The 19,642-nt window shown below is 43.2% G+C and overlaps 1 long non-coding RNA gene across 1 annotated transcript in view; it reads right to left on the reverse strand.

Annotated features, from left to right (window-relative positions):
- Window positions 1-7,173, reverse strand: part of LOC128413450 (uncharacterized) — an 8,347-nt gene extending 1,174 nt beyond the window's left edge. Inside the window, exons 1-2 of the long non-coding RNA XR_008330351.1 lie at window positions 7,044-7,173; window positions 1,860-1,973 (exon numbers count right to left, since the gene is read on the reverse strand). This is a non-coding gene — a long non-coding RNA (uncharacterized LOC128413450). The remainder of the gene's footprint in view (window positions 1-1,859; window positions 1,974-7,043) is intronic.
- Window positions 7,174-19,642: the final 12,469 nt, after the last annotated feature.

The following is a 19,642-nucleotide window of genomic DNA, read 5'->3' on the forward strand; positions in this document are numbered from 1 at the left end:
CAAATTCCTTCTTCGTCTATGTTTTTAACTTGAGAGTCAGTGGGTCAGATTTGTTCCAGGGCCTTTCAGTTACTAACCTTAACTTTAGTCCACAATAACCAAATACCACATAATAAATAAATAACCATGCCGTTATCACATTAGTTGCCTACATCTTCTGATTTGTCTCAGATGGTAATCTTGTTTTTACTCAAGATTTTTCTTATGCAAACATTCTGATGCACACAGGTCTGTTAAAACAAATAAGGGTGTATTATGCACAGCTGCCATAAATACTTTAAAAAAGCAAACAAAATTAAAAGATTTGTACATGTGCATATTGTTTCCCCTTGTCCTAGTTCTCTCGGTCTGTTCCACCCATTACTCAAGTCAGTTTAATTCTCATTTTCTTCCCCTTGAAAGATTTCTTCTCAACGGGGTGGGCGGGACCACTTCCAGTTGCCCCTGCTGTGTGTCAATTGTTCCAGACTAGTCTGTCACTTAAGGCTCCTCTGAGTGATTCAGCACGTCCTGACGCAAAGGAATACTGTATTTATTCCTATTATTACTACCAGCTCAGCCCAAGTTCCAACAGATGTCTCACCAACTTACAGGCAAGTAGCAAAGTTAAAACTGAATCCCACTGCTCCTTGTTCATGCACAAGTGATCGTTTCATGAGCATTTCTGTACAGAGTCAAGTTCTCCCCCCCCCCCAACGTAACTATGGCCCTTTTGTAAAACACATACACCATTTACATAGTTCACGTAAGTGAATGACTCCAATACTCAGCACTTCTGAGGGTGGCAAGACTTATCAAGAGAGCACCTCTGCATATCTTAACAGGTTGGTGGGGATGGAGGCAGTGTATCAGATATTTGGTGCCTAAGTCATATAGGGCTTTAAACACTAACATGAACAACTTGAATTGGAAACAGACTGACAACCAGTCAATACAGCTATTTTAAAACGGGGGTTGTATGAGGTCTGAATGGAACCTTGTCCAGTAATTAGGCCCCTACATTTTGGATCAGTTTAAGTTTCCAAATCGTCTTCAGAGACAGCTCCAAGTAGAGTGCATTTGCTATAGTCCAATCTGGAGGTTGGGAGAGTGTGGAGTACGGTGGCCAAGTCATATTTTCCCAAGGGGGGGCAGAGATGGAAAAAGGCACTCCTGGCCACCAAGGCTACCTGATCCTCCAGTGACAGTGTTGGATCCAGGAGTACCTGTTCCAAGATTCAGCTTCAGTTGATTGGTTCACATCCAGCCTATCACTTCGTCCAAGCTCTGATCCAGCACTTCAATCTAGCATTTTGGCACCTCTCTGTGCTGGCCTCTGCCGGTGATGGGGAGGGGTTCTGCCATGATGGGTAGAAAACTGCTACTGGTGGTTCTCCTGCTGGTAGTGGCAGAGATCCAAACCCCTTTGGATCCCCGAGAGACTAACTACTCAGCCCCTTGACTGCATCAGCCTGGAGCTAGCAAAGTTTTTTTTAAATACTAAAAAAAAAACCAGAAACCATTGAAACTTCTGCCCTGACTAGCACAAGCTGGCAAGGCTTCAGATATGGTGGTGTCTCTGCCATTCTGATCATCCCTGGCCACTGGTTAGAACTGCTCTATAATTTGGGGGTTAGACCTGAAAATCATATTGAGTAGACTCGTAATCTGGTGAACCGGGTTCGCATCCCTGCTCCTCCACATGCAGCTGCTGGGTGACCTTGGGCTAGTGACACTTCTGTGAAGTCTCTGAGCCCCACTCACCTCACAGAGTGTTTGTTGTGGGGGAGGAAGGGAAAGGAGATTGTGAGCCACTTTGAGACTCCTTAGGGTAGTGATAAAGCAGGATATCAAATGCAAACTCTTCTTCTTCTTCTTACTTCTGAATAAAAGTTTATTGCCTCATCATGCATGCTTCCTGAGATTCCTGGATTTTGCAACAAGATCCTATAGCTTTTGACATGAGATCATGGAACTCACACAGCACTGGACAACTTTGGAAATCAGGGAGAAAAAGCAAAATGCTTGAACATCAGCATTCCTCATAACAACCTACCACAAACTTTTTTTTTTACTAAAAATCATCAGACACACATGCATCCACTCACCCACAGATTTCATATTTGATCCAAGAACTCAGACAACACAGAAATGTACATCCAACAAGCACAGTGTTTATCATTTATTTAAAATTGACATAAACATATGGACATATTTACTGATTGATTTCCTTCGATGCACATAAAATGTGCACAACAAATCATGATCTTAAAACCATGGCAATATCAAACCTTTAAAAATATCAGATAACAATTCTGTGTGCAGTTCTGATAATACAGAAGGCAAGAACCCCCATTAGTGACTGGCCTCACTGGATCAACCCACTGCAAAAGCCTTGCTCCACTTTATCGGGGATTGCCAACATTTTACTCAAGCAAGACTGCTGATTTGTAAATTATCTTATCTATATCTTGCAGCATACAAAAATGAGTCATTGACTGCCATCAGCAAAGGCCCCTACTTCCCACCTTTTTGTTTTCTTAATGGCAAATAGTGGAGCATATTTTTGCCCATCATTTGACTTCCCAGTTTACGTTGCAGTCCTATTCATTGCGCCCCATCTGAGTCAAGCTTGCTCATGTACATAAGTAAGTGCTTGCCGGCTCAAGGTGTCAACCAGTCCATTAGTAATATGGCTGCGCTTCTGAAAATGTTTTCATGATTATAAATGAAGCTGGTAATCTGATTTAAATTAGGCAAGGCTGTCCACATATTGGGAACTGGCATTCTGTGCTGACATATCTATTTTGAAGACAGCGCCTCTTTGGGCTGCTGAGATAAAAGAGTATAAACTGGCCATTCTCCACTTGATGTAACTTCACTATGCAGCGATTTCCATCAATGTATAATTAAAAGTGGATTTCCTTTTTCCTCCTCTTTAGCCGAGGGGTTGGGGGGGGGAGGGTCTGCTTAAACCTGGCTGACGTGAAAGGAACAAAGGGGACTTTCATGGGTTCTCATGCAAACAGTCTATCAGTTACAATTCTTAGTTGTTCACGCTGCCTCGCTGTTCAAAAGGAGCTGTAAAAAAAAGTCAAGCAGGGGGTCCAAGGAAAATTCAACCCGCATGCCAACTAAGGGGAAGAAAGAGAAGGCAGAGAAAGGGGGGGAGACCCAACCCTCTAGCTTTTGTTGTAAAAAGAACTAATGAAGCTGCTGTTAGTGCTGTCCTTAGTGACACAACAAGTCGTTGCACCCACACGCATGGTGAGAACGCTAGTCGCAGTCGCCCGGGGTAATGAGAGAGGGGGATGAAGCAGGCCAGCCAAGGAAACAAGGGGAGGCATTGCTTTCGTTGGGCTTCAACAGAGGGGAAATGCTCAAAGGGCACATAATGGAAGAACCTGTGCCAAATGCTTGGTGCCAAGGAGTGGTCAAGCCCTGGTTTTGACGTGTTGGCTGGGGCTGATAAGAGTTGTAATAATAATAATAATAATAATAATAATAATAATAATAATAATAATTTATTATTTATACCCCGCCCATCTGGCTGGGCTTCCCCAGCCACTCTGGGCAGCTTCCGAAAAATATTAAAATACTGTAATACATCAAACATTAAAAGCTTCCCTAAACAGGGCTGCCTTCAGATGTCTTCTAAAAGTCTGGTAGTTGTTGTTCTCTTTGACATCTGGTGGGAGGGCGTTCCACAGGGAGGGCGCCACTACTGAGAAGGCCCTCTGCCTGGTTCCCTGTAACTTGGCTTCTCGCAGTGAGGGAACCGCCAGAAGGCCCTCGGCGCTGGACCTCAGTGTCCGGGTAGAACGATGGGGGTGGAGACGCTCCTTCAGATATACTGGACCGAGGCCTTTTAGGGCTTTAAAGGTCAGCACCAACACTTTGAACTGTGCTCGGAAATGTACTGGGAGCCAATGTAGGTCTTTCAAGACCGGTGTTATATGGTCTCGGTGGCCGCTCCCAGTCACCACTCCCAACAACATCTGGTTGGAGAGAGTTGTGGTTATGCCAGTTGTCCTACCTGTCTGCTTAGAGCCACTTTCTTACAAGCAAGAAGGATTAGCAGGGGCGGAATACCATGGTCATTATAAATTGATAATTAAATGGTGATCCAATAGATAACCAGACAGATGCTTTCGGTTGAATTCTTTAGAGAGCCTCCAGCTGTTGTTTTTAAGTTCATCATCATTAAAAATTATATACATACCACCCTTCATCAAAAGATCTCAGGGAAGTTCACGGAATAAAATACAAGATAAGACACAGTAAATGTTTAAACCAAAACAACAAAGCAATACCCTCCCCCTTCCCACAGATCCATTTAAAAGACTGTAAGATATTCATCCACCAAAGGCCTGGTTGAAGAGGAACGCTTTCGCCTGGCGCCTAAAAATATATAATGAAAATTAATAGTAGTAGTAGCAATAGTAATAGTACCGTATTTCTACTACCACTACTGCTGCTGCCTGGTTGCTTCCAGTTGACCTGTTTATTGTGCATCCATCCCGATTTGTTTGTGTACAGGTTTGACGCCATCGGATATTTATTGAGCATTTATCCTGATTTGTTCGTGGGAGGTTATGCAACATTATATCAAGCAACTGGTACCCCACACTTTCCAATGCATTTCCTCGCCATTTTCTTTGTCACAAATAGTCCTATTTTAGGGAAGGAGGGAAACGTATTTATTGCAAAAAAAGTGCCAAATTAATGTTAATTGCACAACCAGAATTTGCTAGTATGAATCTGCTGGAAACTCACCCTAAAATAGCAACAGCCTGGAAATAACCTCGGTCTGGCAGCTCTAATTATAGAAGGGGGAAACATCATGCCTTGAACATTCTCTATTTGCTCTTGGGCAGCTTCCATTTCTGCCAGTGGAGTTTGCACAGAGGAACATCCCAATGGATTGAGTTCAAGTATGGTGTAGTCGCTGTACTGATTGGAGCATCAAATTGGGACTGGGGAGGTCTTGGTTCAAAGCCCAATTCAGCTATGGTAGTCTGTTGGGAGACTGTGGGCCAGTCACGACCCAAGCCTACCTCACAGGGTTTTTTTGTGAGTTTAGAAAGAGGAAGAAGGGAGCCACGTATCCTTGACTAGAAATGCAATTAAGTAATATTTGAAAGACCTAAATTGGCTCCCAGTACGTTTCTGAGCACAATTCAAAGTGTTGGTGCTGACCTTTAAAGCCTTAAACGGCCTCGGCCCAGTATACCTGAAGGAGTGTCTCCACCCTCATCATTCTGCCCGGACACTGAGGTCCAGTGCCAAGGGCCTTCTGGTGGTTCCCTCACTGCGAGAAGCCAAGTTACAGGGAACCAGACAGAGGGCTTTCTCAGTAGTGGCATCCACCCTGTGGAATGCCCTCCCACCAGATGTCAAAGAGAAAAACAACTACCAGAATTTTAGAAGACATCTGAAGGCAGCCCTGTTTAGGGAAGCTTTTAATGTTTGACGGACTATTGTATTTTAATATTTTGTTGGAAGCCGCCCAGAGTGGCAGGGAAAATAAATACCAGTAAAAAATAATTATTATTATTATTATTATTATTATTATTATTATTATTATATGCATACTATCAAGTAATATGTAGAACTGCATCTAAATGATGAATGATGGTAAGAGTCAGCATCTCTTCTCAATTCAGCTGATTCCACTGGAAAGCATCGTGTTTGGACCAATGCAAAGTGGACCACGGTGTTGTTGTTATGTGCCATGGCCCATTCAGACATGCAAGTCATCACATGGTGTTGCAGCAGTCATCCATTGGTAAGTAGATGGAGGAAACTAGTCCTTTTGATGCTTGGGGTGGGAGGTGGGGGGGCAGGATTGGAATCAAATTGCAAATTGCAGGGAAGAGTAGATGTTGGTTAAACATTAGGAGAGCTGGAGGTATTGAAGCAGAGGCAGAAGAGTCTCCTGACAGAGACACTGTGCTTGAGTTCTGAAATGCAGAACATGCATTGAGCAGAGGATGAGTACCCAGGCACCCTTACAGCTCTGTAATTCAATGAATATGAGGAACAGGCCCATTGATGTTAGGCTCAAGCTGTTTGAAATGAGGACTCCAGAGGTGCCTCAGTCACAGATGTGGGGCCAAACTACATGCTACATTCAGTGTGGAGCATCGTTTGTTGGCTTCAGATAGCAACCAGAAATCAGGACCAGGGTGGAGGGTTGTAATCCCCCTTTCTCCTACGGAGTGGCGCTAATAAAAAATGGCTCCCTAGTTACCATTTACACAGATGCCACTGGCAGCTTCCCTCCTGGTGCAAATAGCAATGGGTGTGTGTGTGATTTTCATTGGGACCACAGGATGGGAGGAAAGCATTTTTAAACTCTTGTCCTTGCTTACAACAGTCTCAGTCCGATTCCATGACTCTTAGTTAAGGTTTCTTTAAAAGAATAACACAAAATTACATTTTTTTTAACCTAAGGTGCAGCTTTTACGCTTACTAATACCCTGGGCCGGGACTCTTATCTCAGTGCCAGATAAACATTTTAAAGACAGACATAACCATAGCCTTCCTCACCGAAATGTTAAAATAGTAAGCTGTCAGAGCATTTAAAAATACATATTTTTTCTAATGGTTTTGCCACTGAAGTAATAGAATATTCCATACACTGCAGCTGTAAAGACTTCACGTTTCCTCTTATAACTCTCATCATTTGAAAGAGGCAGATGGGCTCCAACTTGCAAACTTTACTTAGGGAAGAAATTATGATTGCTTCACACATGGTGTTTTTCAAACATGGGTGTAATTTTTTTTTGGGGGGGTGGGATGTGAACATGATGTGTGAAAATTTCATGTGTGTATATGGGGAGCATTAGCTTCCAAACATGAATACGTATGCTGTAATATCGGCATGATTTATATACTTTCAAATCACACAGCGGATACAGTCTCCCCACCTTCCACGGAAGAAAGAATGGCATCTGTGAAAGTTTGCTCACACTTGGAGCTTCTATCAGAGTAAAAGGTTACAATAAGGCCACATATTTCCCCTGTGAAAAAAGGCTTCGGTGTTATCAGAGGCAACCGACCATTTAGGAGATAACTCTTTCCATCTTGGATATCAGATTTTGTTCAGGTGCCTGCTCCTTCTTTTTGGGAAGTCAGAAACCACCAAGAATATTCAGTATGCAGATTTGGTTGCCGCCAGATCACAGAAAACAAACACCAACAAAAACAGAACAGACAAGGTAACATGAAAGATGGAAATTTAATGCTAAAGCAAGCTTCATTTAAATATGAATGGCTTTCTCCCCCCCCCCCACCCCAGCAGCCCTTTTCTCTATGTAGATCAGCTATCTTTTGTCGAGAAATATGAAGCTCTCTGGAGGTCCTTTTGTTGCTTTCATTGTTAACTGTATGAGACAGAAAGAAGTTGCAAAGGCTCGTTTCAACTTCAAAAAACATCACAGTGTGGCTAGTGAGAAATAAATGCTGATAAATGCACGAAATGTCGATGAGAGAAAGAGGGAGAAAAAGAAAACTTAGCTTTTTTGCAAGTTCATCTGCCTATGGATGAGCTGAGGTTGGAAACAAGAGAGGTCTCTGTTCTTATTCAAGACCCATTTTTTACAGTAGAGAGAGTCAGAATTTGCTAACATTGTGATTGAAGTATCAATGTGCATAATACAAACTACTGTTGCAATGTATATATACATTCCCTTCGGTATTCTTCTCTCCCAACCCCCCTCTCCCCCTCAATTGTAAGGTGGGATGTCACAAACTCTCAGGGGAAATGCATCTTCCCTCTTTGGCAATTTACTTTGAGGAAGTCTTTTAGTGTGCTTTGTGGTATAATCCTAGCTTTGGGCATTAACTAAGAATGGCTCAAAAGCTGCTTCAGCTATAAACTCAATGGGTTAGGGATGGGGGACATTTTCTCTGGGATAGCATTTACTGGGGAGGGAGCAATTTGTTGAGAGTCAGAACTGGTGGCACCTGGGGCTGCAGCCAGAGGTAGATGGCGCTGAACCCTGCAATGGAGGAGGTTGAATCCCAAATTGGGCCTTCATTCTACCTGTATTTGCTGTTTCTGCAACTCCTTTCCTCTCTTCCCCACAACCCCTTCCTTCCTGCCCAGGGGGTTGCCAGGGAAAGGCAGGTTGCTCTTACTAGCATTCTGAACGGATTGCTTGCAGAGGTCCCTTCTCCCCTCTCTTCCTTCCATAGCTCCATCCCTTTGGGTTTTCTGCCCTCTTCCTCCCACCCTACCCTCCTCTCCTGCTGGACTCACCCCACTTGCCTGAAAATTGGGACCACAGATCAACCACCCCTGTATGAGGGGCACTTATATAAACCAGGGTTGTCTCTGCCACAGCCTTTCCCAGTTTGCAGGGTGTTTATACATTTTCCCATTAATCATCATACACCCCCAACTTTTCAGTGCATTGCTTCCCAAACCACAAAAATACAATTTCTTTCTTTCTTTCTTTCTTTCTTTCTTTCTTTCTTTCTTTGCATTTGTTGTGCTGGTGCAACAGAGCCCTTTAATCCATCCTAAATGTGCAAATCTAAAGTTCTGGTGGGAGCAGGTGGCACTGTGGGTTAAACCACAGAGCCTAGGACTTGACAATCAGAAGATTGGCAGTTTGAATCTCCGAGATAGGGTGAGCTCCCGTTGCTCTGTCCCTGCTCCTGCCAACCTAGCAGTTCGAAAGCACGTCAAAGTGCAAGTAGATAAAAAGGTACCGCTCTGGTGGGAAGGTAAACGGCATTTCCGTGTGCTGCTCTGGCTTTCCAGAAGCGGCTTAGTCATGCTGGCCACATGACCCGGAAGCTATACGCTGGCTCCCTTGGTCAGTAAAGCGAGATGAGCGCCACAACCCCAGAGTCGGCCACGACTGGACCTAATGGTCAGGGGTCCCTTTACATTTAAAGTTCTGGTATCCCCTATCCCAGAAGATGGGGTGTACCTCAGGTTCAGAACATTTGCCTTGCATACAGAAGGGCCCAGTTTCAATTCCTCCAAAATAAATGCTTTCTGAAACTATGGAGAGCCATTGCCACCAGTGACAACAATACTGAGCTAGCTGGACCAGTGGTCTGACTCTGTATAGAGCAGCTTCTTATGTCCCATTTTAACCCCTCCAGCAAAATACTGAAATCTGGAGGCACTCACATTATTCACTCTGAAAAACTGCCTAGACTCCGCCCCCCCATTACATTAATTCCTTCCCCAACTCTGGAATATCTCCCTGATCTATCTGAGAGTGTGTTGTACATGGAAACAGGATTTTGCACAGGGATCGGATGCTTAATGGTCAAAAATAGTTAGCAAAATAGCAGGGGGAGAAATCAGTTGTAACCACTGGACTGCACGCTGCTTGACAATTTGCTCCTTCACGTAATTTTTTCCCAGCACTATCAAGTACATTTTCGGTCATGCACAGAGCTCTGGAGGGAGAAAGATGCAGAAGACTAGTGGGAAATGGAACAGTGGCAGTGCTACATTCTCACACATTCATTTAATATGTTAAATAATGGGACATATTATAGTAACTTGAAATAGCGGAGGGCTGGGGGGTGGGGGAAGGCCAGATTCAAAAAAAAATACTCTGGAAGGGTCTCTCTTAATTGAGTTGTAATCAGTTAGTATTGATCATTAAAGGCTCTCTTTTATGAGCCTGATGATGGTAATGACGATAATGACCGCAGTAGCGATGATGGTGATGACTCGATGCTCAGCATTTGGGTCATAAAGGAAAGATGAAGGTTTGTTACAATATATTTGATGATAATTACTTGTTTCAGAATATGGCCTGAGCAATATAGAAAAGAGAGTAAGGAGCGTTCCAGCCTCATCCTCATATGCGTGTGTCTGAATCTATATTGAAATATGCATTTGTCGGTGCGTATACGTGTGAAAATTACTTTCGCACACACAAATGTGAATAACAAGTTATTTATTTTCACGGATGTTTACTATAGAATAATGAACATCTAGAACTGGTGAAGGCTGACATTTCCGTATGTATGATTTGAGTTCAAATCAGTGTGCACAAAAGGTACGCCTTCTCTCTCCTCGCCAGATTGGCTTGCATTTAGGTAGTGCCTGGGGTACATCAGAGGCTGGGAATGAATTTCATAGATTCATCTGGGATTCCCACTCAGGGATTATGATCCAGACACCCCCTGTAGTATATACATTAAAAGAAGGGAAGGGGGGGATATGCATTACATACAGGTATACCTTTTCTACTGCATCAACCAATTATTCTTTTTCACTCAACAGCTTTCCACAGAAAAACGGTTCTATCCCCATGCCTTATCACCATCATCATAATCAACAACAACATCGTAAACAACAACAATAATCATATCTCAGCGGAATAATTTTGTTGGGGGGGATTAATTCCAAGGCAAGAGCAATAAATAGGAAAACCAATTTAAAATGTACATATTTTACAAGAAAATGAGGAATGGGTGGGTCAGGATTCCATACTGTCATGTACATGACAGCTCAGCTAATTTGATGGGCCGCAATGTTAATTTCAGGTTTGCTTTAATTTGCAAACATATCCCCCCCCCACGTTTGTTTGTTTCCCCACTTAATAGCGGAAACCAAAGGAACTTTTCAACCAGCATCAGTAGTTTGTTATCTGAGAACGTTTTGGCTTCTCCAATGTAAGAATATGAATGTTTTTATTTCCTGGAGGAGATAATAAGACTGAAGCAATAATAAAATGTAGGAAAGGGGGGGAGGAGTCAAAGCAGCTTGCATAGCACAGGAAGTTCACAGCCAGAGACTTAATTTCCCACACAATGTACTGTGCAATGGGCCCATTAACATAGATGAATAGGCTCTTTAAAGGCCCCCCCTTCCCAGATATGCAGCTGCCTCTGAATGGTGATATGTTAATAAGGCACTCACATGCCTATTCTTCAGGTACAGCTCAGCATTCTCTACCTAGGTAATCTCCATATAGGAAAAGCGATTAGGGGGTTGTATCTGCTACCACACCTTCAATTATATTAACACCTGCACAGATAATCCACACAAAGTAAACTGGCAGGGGGTCAGTGGCCTAAGTACATCCCCTCCGTTCTCCCCAAAGCCATATCTCAGATGAAGGGAGTGTGGGGAGGGAGAAGAAAAGGAGGGCAGGAGTGGAAGAGGGGGAGGGGGCATATGTAAAAAGAAAAGAAAAGTAAAGTCACTTCTATTACACATCAGTGGGAACATTCTGTGGGGGGGGGAGGGGGGAGCTGTCATGCCTAGGAAATGGTTATTTCTTCAAACGACTGACAGCCTGTAGTGGCAACTCTAAATGGAAGCCCAAAGTCCTCCATTGTTATGCATGGCCCTCATGTAGATACATGGGGGTGGATTAAGTTGGCTTCCAAAGGGCCTATTGTGCACGGTGTTAATTTGCAGCACTCTTGACAGTTGAGGTTGAAGGGTTTACAACCTTTCTGTTTACTTAGATGCAATGGGTCCTAGGCTTGTTTATTTCCCTCCGCAGCCCCTTAAGGCCCGGTAAAAGTTACATTTGTCTTTATTAATGACGACCGCTCCGCCAAAAGTGGCAGAGGTGGGGAAATAACGGCAAACACTTGTGGGGTTATTAATTGCCGTCTTTTGTTCTTCCCTTCTTTCCCCCAGTCAACATATTCACTGCCCTAGAAGCTGCTCTATAACTCAAGCTTGCTTCCAAGAATTTCTTTCTAAGTACTTGTAAAAAAAGAAGAAGAGAGACGCTAACGAAACGCAATCTTTAAAAAAGAAATAAAACCACATACAGTGGTACCTCGGGTTACAGGCGCTTCTGGTTACAAACACTTCAGGTTACAGATTCCGGTAACCCGGAGGTAGTACCTTGGGTTAAGAACTTTGCTTCAGGATGAGAACAGAAATCGTGGCGCGGCGGCAGCGGGAGGCCCCATTAGCTAAAGTGGTACCTCAGGTTAAGAACAGTTTCAGGTTAAGAACAGACCTCCAGAACAAATTAAGTTCTTAACCTGAGATACCACTGTACGTTTGTGCAAGTATATGTTTGTCCAATGTTCTGATATCATGAGCGCTTACTGTCATTTAAAACAACCAAATATTTCATCATTTTGCATTTATTGCTAGAACCGACCCTGATGTTTACAGACAAAGGGCAAGATATTCATTATAAAAATACAGAAGATAATGAAAAGAATACAGTCAAAACTGTGTAGTTTCTTACCTGGAGCCTCTATTGTCTCCAGCAGTAGTAATCTCTTAATTTACACCCATCTTCTGCTTTGTCGGGGCTACTTCTGTTCCCTTACTGTATTCATTTGACTACTTCTCTTTTCTCAGTATCATGTCCCTCTATTACACATTTACTTTTTATTCTGCAAAAAATGCCCACTTTTGAATGCTACTTTTGTCATGCTCTCTTTTCTAGCTCTTGTGTTGTTGATTTCCTGTAGGAATTAAATATACACCAACGATAGGCATTTACATAAAACTTTGCTTCCTAGTGAGATCTATGCTCAGGAGAGTCTAATGGCTTTTTATTTTAACTTGTCAGGGATGTCGAGAAGTGTTAGTTTTTCAGTACTGAACTAAGAACTCAAAGTAATGTGCATCGTGTAGTGAAGGCATGATCCTAATCTGAAGTAAAGGGCTCAGCTGAAGAATAATAATAATATCAAAAACTGTATGCTTGAATTACTCTGGTTATTTGCTCCCCTTCTCCCTTTACATGAAAGTCAGCCAACTGTACCCTTTGTATTATAATAACACAAAAAGAAAATAATAAAGCATCAGGCTTGCTGTACTTGAGGTTATATTGGTTATGCCACATGGACAATTGACTCAAAACCATATTTGTTATGTGTGAATGGGAGACAAAGTGGCATAGCCACAGGGTATTGCTGTAGAAAATATTGGTGACACTTTTCATTTTAATTTTTTTGTTGCTAAGTTATCTCCCTTAGTGCTCACTCCAGTGATGACTTCAGCACAATTTTGTCCTCAATGGGCTAGTCATACTTTGAGCAGGAAAGTCCAAATCCATTTCCAGTACACAGAATTATCACCAGTATTCCATCACCCCATTTTTAAAAAGGAGATCTTATCCTTTTCGTATCAATTAATTGGTACTATTACTATAGTTACAAAGTACTTTTTACAGGGCTTTTTTTCAGCTGGAACTCAGATGCAGAGAAGTTCTGCATTCTTATGCACACGTACCTGGGAGTAATTCCCAATGAATGCAATGGGACTTACTCCTGAAGAGACACACATAGAATGGCCTTGTTAGGCTGCAGTTTTATGCATGCTGACTTGGGAGTAAGACTCATTGAACTTAGTGGGATTTTCTTTCAAGTGAAACTGTGTAGGGATGTCCTGTTAATTTGCAAGTGCTTTGTATTCCCTGTTGTGTTTGTGCTCATAGCATCCCCTTGAGATAAATCTTTGTTGTTTTCATTTACAGATGTGATGTCAAAAGTCTTTAATGGTTCCTGCACACTTTTGATTTGGATCTCTCCCTGCTTGCGAGGAGGGGAGGGGAGAGAACTCTGTTGCAACAGAAAAATAAAGTATCCTGCCTCCATCCATTCTTCTCTGACCGATTATGGACTTAGGGGACTCAGAGTCCCATGGGAGTTGGGCAGCTGAAGCCAAACTCCATTTTTTACATCAGAGAGACTTGTCAGAGGTCACACAATGTACATCCAGGGGAAAGTGGTGCTTGAATGCCAGTCTCACAGATCTACCTCTGCCTGTTTCATTTAGTGTGTACATTTTCTGATTTATGCTTACAATTAGTATTAATTTAATACCCATAGTATAATGTAGTCACCCACCCACCAAAGGCCAGCAACAATTCTTCTAAGCAAGCCATGTATTAAAATAACTACTACACCCAATTGTCTATAAGCTCAGAAAGGCACATGGGGAATAATTTGGGTTTTGCTCCAATCTGGTTTACCTTTGTTTGGCAGATTTTAAAACAACAGCTCTGTTTAAACACACACACACGCAGAGAGACAGACAGACAGACAGACAGACAGACAAAAACACTGCAAAGCAGCATATAAATACCAGCAAAAGTTGTGTGGTGGAGTTGTGTAATGTGGTATAGTGGTTAAAGTGTTGGACTGGGAAGATCTGGGTTCAAAGCCTCACTCACCTATGGAGCTTCATTAATATGTGACCCTGAAAATGGCACAAAACTAGCACAAAACTTTGGCACCTGTCTGGAGTGAATCAGACAAGGTTGGATTTTTTTGGTATTAACCGCAATTTGCTGTGTCAGTTACTCGGTTTGGAGGGACATCATGAAACGTGGGGTTCGTGGCACAAAACGGCATTAAACTAGCACTAAACTTTGGCATCAGTTGGGAGTGGGATCCAGAATTTCGGGGTCACACATTAATGAAGCTGAGCTCACTGGGTGATCTTGGGCCATTCACTATCAAAGCTACCTAAGAGGCTTATTGTGAAGATAAAATGGAGATGGCAGGGGAGAAGAAAATGGATGACTCCTTGAGCAGGAAGAAGGTGGGATAATAATGTGGTCAAACAAACAAAAAGTCATCCAAACACTACCATTAAGATGCCTAGGAAAGACAGAGTTGCTTTTACTTCCTTGCTAGAAATATACACTGAAGTGCCTTGCCAGGACCATCTAGAGAGGTTTGTTCATTTTTTTATCTACAGTGCCACAGCTGGAAAAGTCTTATCCTGAAGACCTAATTTCCCTGACAGATTCATCCATGAGTATCTCAGTGGTCACATCCACACCATGCATTTAAAGTGCCTAGCTTCTGCTGAAGAATCCTGGGAACTGTTATTTGTTGAAGGTGCAGGGAACTGCGCTTCTGTAAAGGACATACTGCAGTTTCCAGGGTGCTTTAGTGCACTTTAAATGTTTGGTGTGGGTGTAACCATAATCTATGGGTGTTTATATGGGAGAGTACATTGACACAAATCCTGGTGCCATTATGTCTAAGAATCATAGAGCTGGAGAGAGTCTTGTAGGCTGTTTAATCAAAGCCCCTGCTCAGTGTTGGAAATCCAGAGCTAGAATGTCCCAAGCAATGGTCATTCAGACGCTTCTTGAAGACCTCCAGCAAGAGAGAGCCCTCCATTCCTGTAGGCCAGGGCCTATGGCCTTCCAGATGTTGCTGAGCTACAGCTCCCATCATCCCTGATACCTGGCCATGTCAGCTGAGGGTGGTGGAAGTTGGAGCCCAACAATTTCTTGAGAGCCAAAGGTTCCCTAGCCCTACTCAAGGTGTTTGGTTCCATTGTCAAACCACTATTCCCACCAGTAGGTTTCTCTAAATGTTCAACTAAGGCTGTGTTCACCCTCCCTTTTACTGTGAACTCACAGCATTTCCAGTGTTGGATTTCTAATGTCTTCGCGTGGCATTATCCCAAGCTCATATGTCTCCCGCACCGGTGTTTGATATGTTGTTTTTCAAACCAGCTTCCCACTGATGGGAGTTGCTGTTCCTAATTTGTTTGTGAACACCTTTGCACAGGGTAAATACATGACACCCCCCCATCCACACCTCCTGGTGTGTATGCAAACAGAAATGAACTGAAGCTGTGCTCATGTGAACAGCTGAGAGGTAGGAAAGATCTGCGAAATGCATTGAAAAAACAACTTCGCTGCTGCACTCTAAGACAATAATGGGAACACATCCTAAGAAACTTGGAATCAAACCTAGGAAGAAGCATCATGGTAGGCAGTGTAGTTGCCTAATGACCAATGTGAGAGGTTCTGGAGTCCCACCTGGTCAAGGTACGGTCAAGGGAATTCAGTGCTATCTTCAGCTTCCAAACCGTTTTCAGGGACATCCCCACCCCACATTGAATGCATTTCAGTGATCTACCCTCAAACTTGGCAGATCAAAGGGGATAATAGTGACCGGGGTGCAATCTTGCCTCATAGTAAGCCCCATCAAATTTACTAGGGCTCACTTCTGAGTAGACCTGGTTAGGGTTGCTCTGTGGGTCCTTATTACTTAGCTAAGAGCTGTTGTTTAAAGAACTCCAGAATTGTAACAGAATTTTCTAAAGTCACCTAACGCATGATAGAAGCTCCCTGTGCTTCCCTGAGCTGTGTTTGTGCTGTGTTTGTCTGCATTAGGAATTGTAAATGTAGGCAAAGGGTAGCAGCTCTGAGAGGCAGGGCTGACAAGCTTATTTTTATTTTACTTTTGCAACTGTGAAAACATCTTTTTTTTTATCAGTGATCTCATCCCTAGAATGGTTGATAGAATTTTATCGGTCTGCTGACCACAAAACCTTTGCAGTCACATGAAGTGCCTCCTGTCTGTGTATTTTTCTAGCATTAACATACATTGTGTATGTGTATATTTCTCTAGCAGAGGGAGTATTTATGTAATGGGTGAGTTATGAACTTACTGTATCTTAAATCCCGTTCTGTAAAGACTTCTGGACAAAGAGCTGCTGAGCTCCCGCTGCCCACCTCACAGGAAGATAAAGAGAAGCAAAATGGACAGAAGAATAACAGGCCTGCTTTTCTACATCACTGTTTCATTAATATAATCTTTAATACATATTTATTTGGTAGCGAATAAATAAATAAGAGTGAATTAAATTCACCGCAATCCAAGCAATATGAGAACATAAGAGCCAGTGGCCTATCTAGACCAGCATCCTGCTTTCACATTGACCACCCAGATGCCTGTGGGAAAATATTGTGGATAAAATATTGTGGAGGACAGGTAAGCCCCACCCCACATGATCAGTCACAAGATGTGGTGCAAACACTATTTGAATGGAAATGCCCATCAACATTGGGGACCCCCTGACCCCTCAAATATTTTATGGGAGGGTTATAGGGACCTTGGCCCCTAGGAGTTGGCTCCTATGACCTGAAACAGGACCCAAGCACAAGAGTACTCTCTCGTCCTGTGACTTTCAGCAACTTGTATCCTGGAGCATTACTGCCTCTGACAGTGGAAGCAGAGCAGAGCCATTGCAAGGGTAATGTGTGCACAGAAAGAGGTCAGGATTTAGGGTTGCCACCTGTCCTGTATAATACAGGATTGTCCCGTATTTCAATGCAAAATGCTACATCCTGTATTGATACAATTTTGTCCAGTATTTCAGGACTTATCTGTTTATCTAGCTAGCTAGCTAGCTATCCATCCATCCATCCATCTATCATATCATCTCTCTCTCTCTCTCTCTCTCTCTCTCTCTCTCTCTCTCTCTCTCTCTGCCAAGTTAGGGATCATCTCCAAATGCAAGTGTTTGAAAGGTTGTGTGAAAGCTCATGTATTTAAACTCTGGGTAGCCAAGCACAGACAGATTTACAAATTCATGTGTGTGCGCGTGCGTGCACACGTGTGTGCGCATGCGTGACAAATTCCAGACAGGCCATCCTATTCAGCTGCAATGGATTGCTTTGGAGTCAGCACCAGACCGTGGGGGGTGGGAGGTGGAATCCTCTCCCAACTACCCTGCCCCACCCTGTCCAGTATTTTGCCAGAACAAAGATGGCAACCCTATGTAGATTGGAGAACCCCTTGGAAAAGGGCATGACAAAGGACATTGCTCAGTTGCTCTCTCCGTTTTCCCTAAGCAAGGCCTCATGTATCTTCTGCTAGATCTCCCAAGGATACAGTTTAGGATGGCTGACAACCAGATGGGGAAATCTGGCCCATCTTCCTCTATGCCATCAGAAGCAGATTTACGGGAGTGCGAGTGGTTTGCCCACACTGGCACAAGAAGTCCCCACAGGAAGCGCCACAGCAATGACTTAGAATGGAAGGTGAGGCGGGGAGAGGAGAGGGGAGGCATAGACTTTTGACACTGCACAGGGCAGCACTGAAATTTGAAGGGTTGTCTGGTCCAAGTTGAGAGCCAATGTGGCTTAGTGGTTAGGCAGCTGAACTTGGATCTTGGAGACAAAAAGGTTCAGTCCCCAACGCAGCCATGAAGCTCACTAGGTGACCTTGGACCTTGAGCCCATCACTGTCTCTTAGCCTATTCTACCTCACATCCTCCTTGTTGTGAGGAGAGAAAACCATGCACACTGTCACCTTTTGCTCCTTGAAGGGAAAAGGTGTGGCAGTAATCTAACAAATAAAGTTCAGTTTAAAGATGAAAATCATAAGAAACACGAACGAGGCCTGGAAGTTGCTTATCCAAAGTCCGTACCTCAAAAGAAGACCAAGAAGGCAGATGCATACACCAGCTGGTCATCATCTACACCCTCTGAACAGCAATCCTAAATATAGAAAGCCAACATAACCTATGCCAGCTTAAATAAAACTGGCATAAATTGTTCCTATTCTACATTCTATTTGGGTGCAGAGACAGAAAATCAGGATTCTAAAATGACTGTATCCACTGATACAGAAAGTTCCTTGCTTTAGAAGATCAAATTTCTCCATAGTGGAGGGCAACAACAATGGTGATGAAGAGGATGGTGCAGCTAACAGAGGAGGTTCACCGGGCATCTTCATTACATATCTTTAGGCACCAGGCGACAACATTCCTCTTCTCCCAGGCCTTTGGCTAATTAAACTGTGTAGGGCAGGGTATTGTTTCATTTGTTATTCTGCTATGCGTTTTTGTGTTTTTCTGCTGCAAAGCGCCCTGTGATCCTCGGATGAAGGGCAGTACAATAATAATAATAATAATAATAAAAAATTTTATTTATATCCCGCCCTCCCCAGCCGAAACCGGGCTCAGGGCGGCTAACAACAATAAAACAGTACAAAAAATTAATAAATAACAATAAAATAAATAAGTTTGTCTCTGGCATGCCAGCACAGCTCATGTGGAAATTTAACCTTTATTGGTAATTTCTGAAGAGGGCCCTGGAAAGGCAAAAGAAAGGAAGGCAAGTTTTGTGACGATTCGTCTGTAGGTGACTCATAATCTGTTCACACATGAGGAACACAGGAGCACCTTCCTCTATGAGCACAGTCTTGATAGAACAGATATGGGTTAAATCATGGGTAGGCAAACTAAAGCCCGCGGGCCAGATGCGGCCCAATCGCCTTCTCAGTCCGGCCCACAGCCAGTCCGGGAATCAGCATCTTTTTACATGAGTAGAATGTGTCCTTTTATTTAAAACGCATCTCTGGGTTATTTGTGGGGCCTGCCTGGTGTTTTTACATGAGTAGAATGTGTGCTTTTATTTAAAATGCATCTCTGGGTTATTTGTGGGGCATAGGAATTTGTTCATTTCCCCCCCCCCCAATATAGTCTGGCCCTCCACAAGGTCTGAGGAACAGTGGACCATCCCCCTGCTGAAAAATTTGCTAACCCCTGGGTTAAATTGATGTCTTGGAAGCATGAGTTGTTTGGCAGTTGTGTTGTGAAGGAGACACATACTGCCTTATTAACTGGCTCTGCTTTTTGGAGGGAAGGCATAGGGTCTTCTCTGCCCTCTTGGTGCTAGGAAAATGGATACAGTCATACCTCAGGTTACAGACGCTTCAGGTTGCGTGTTTTCGGGTTGCTGTATTTAATCCAATTGTTGCCATTATCAATGGAAAGTTCACCAATTTTGCTGTAGTTTTGAGCAGGAAGGCCTGCTAGCCTAAAGAAAGGCACAACATTTCCAGTGGTTCATTTGTTGAGGGATACAGGAACAGATTTGCTCCATAAAGGGATACTTCGATCGCAGTGGCACAACTGAAGCCTGCTTATCTCGCACTC

The sequence above is a fragment of the Podarcis raffonei genome, chromosome 5, assembly GCF_027172205.1.
Source record: "Podarcis raffonei isolate rPodRaf1 chromosome 5, rPodRaf1.pri, whole genome shotgun sequence".
NCBI classification, from domain to species: domain Eukaryota; kingdom Metazoa; phylum Chordata; class Lepidosauria; order Squamata; family Lacertidae; genus Podarcis; species Podarcis raffonei.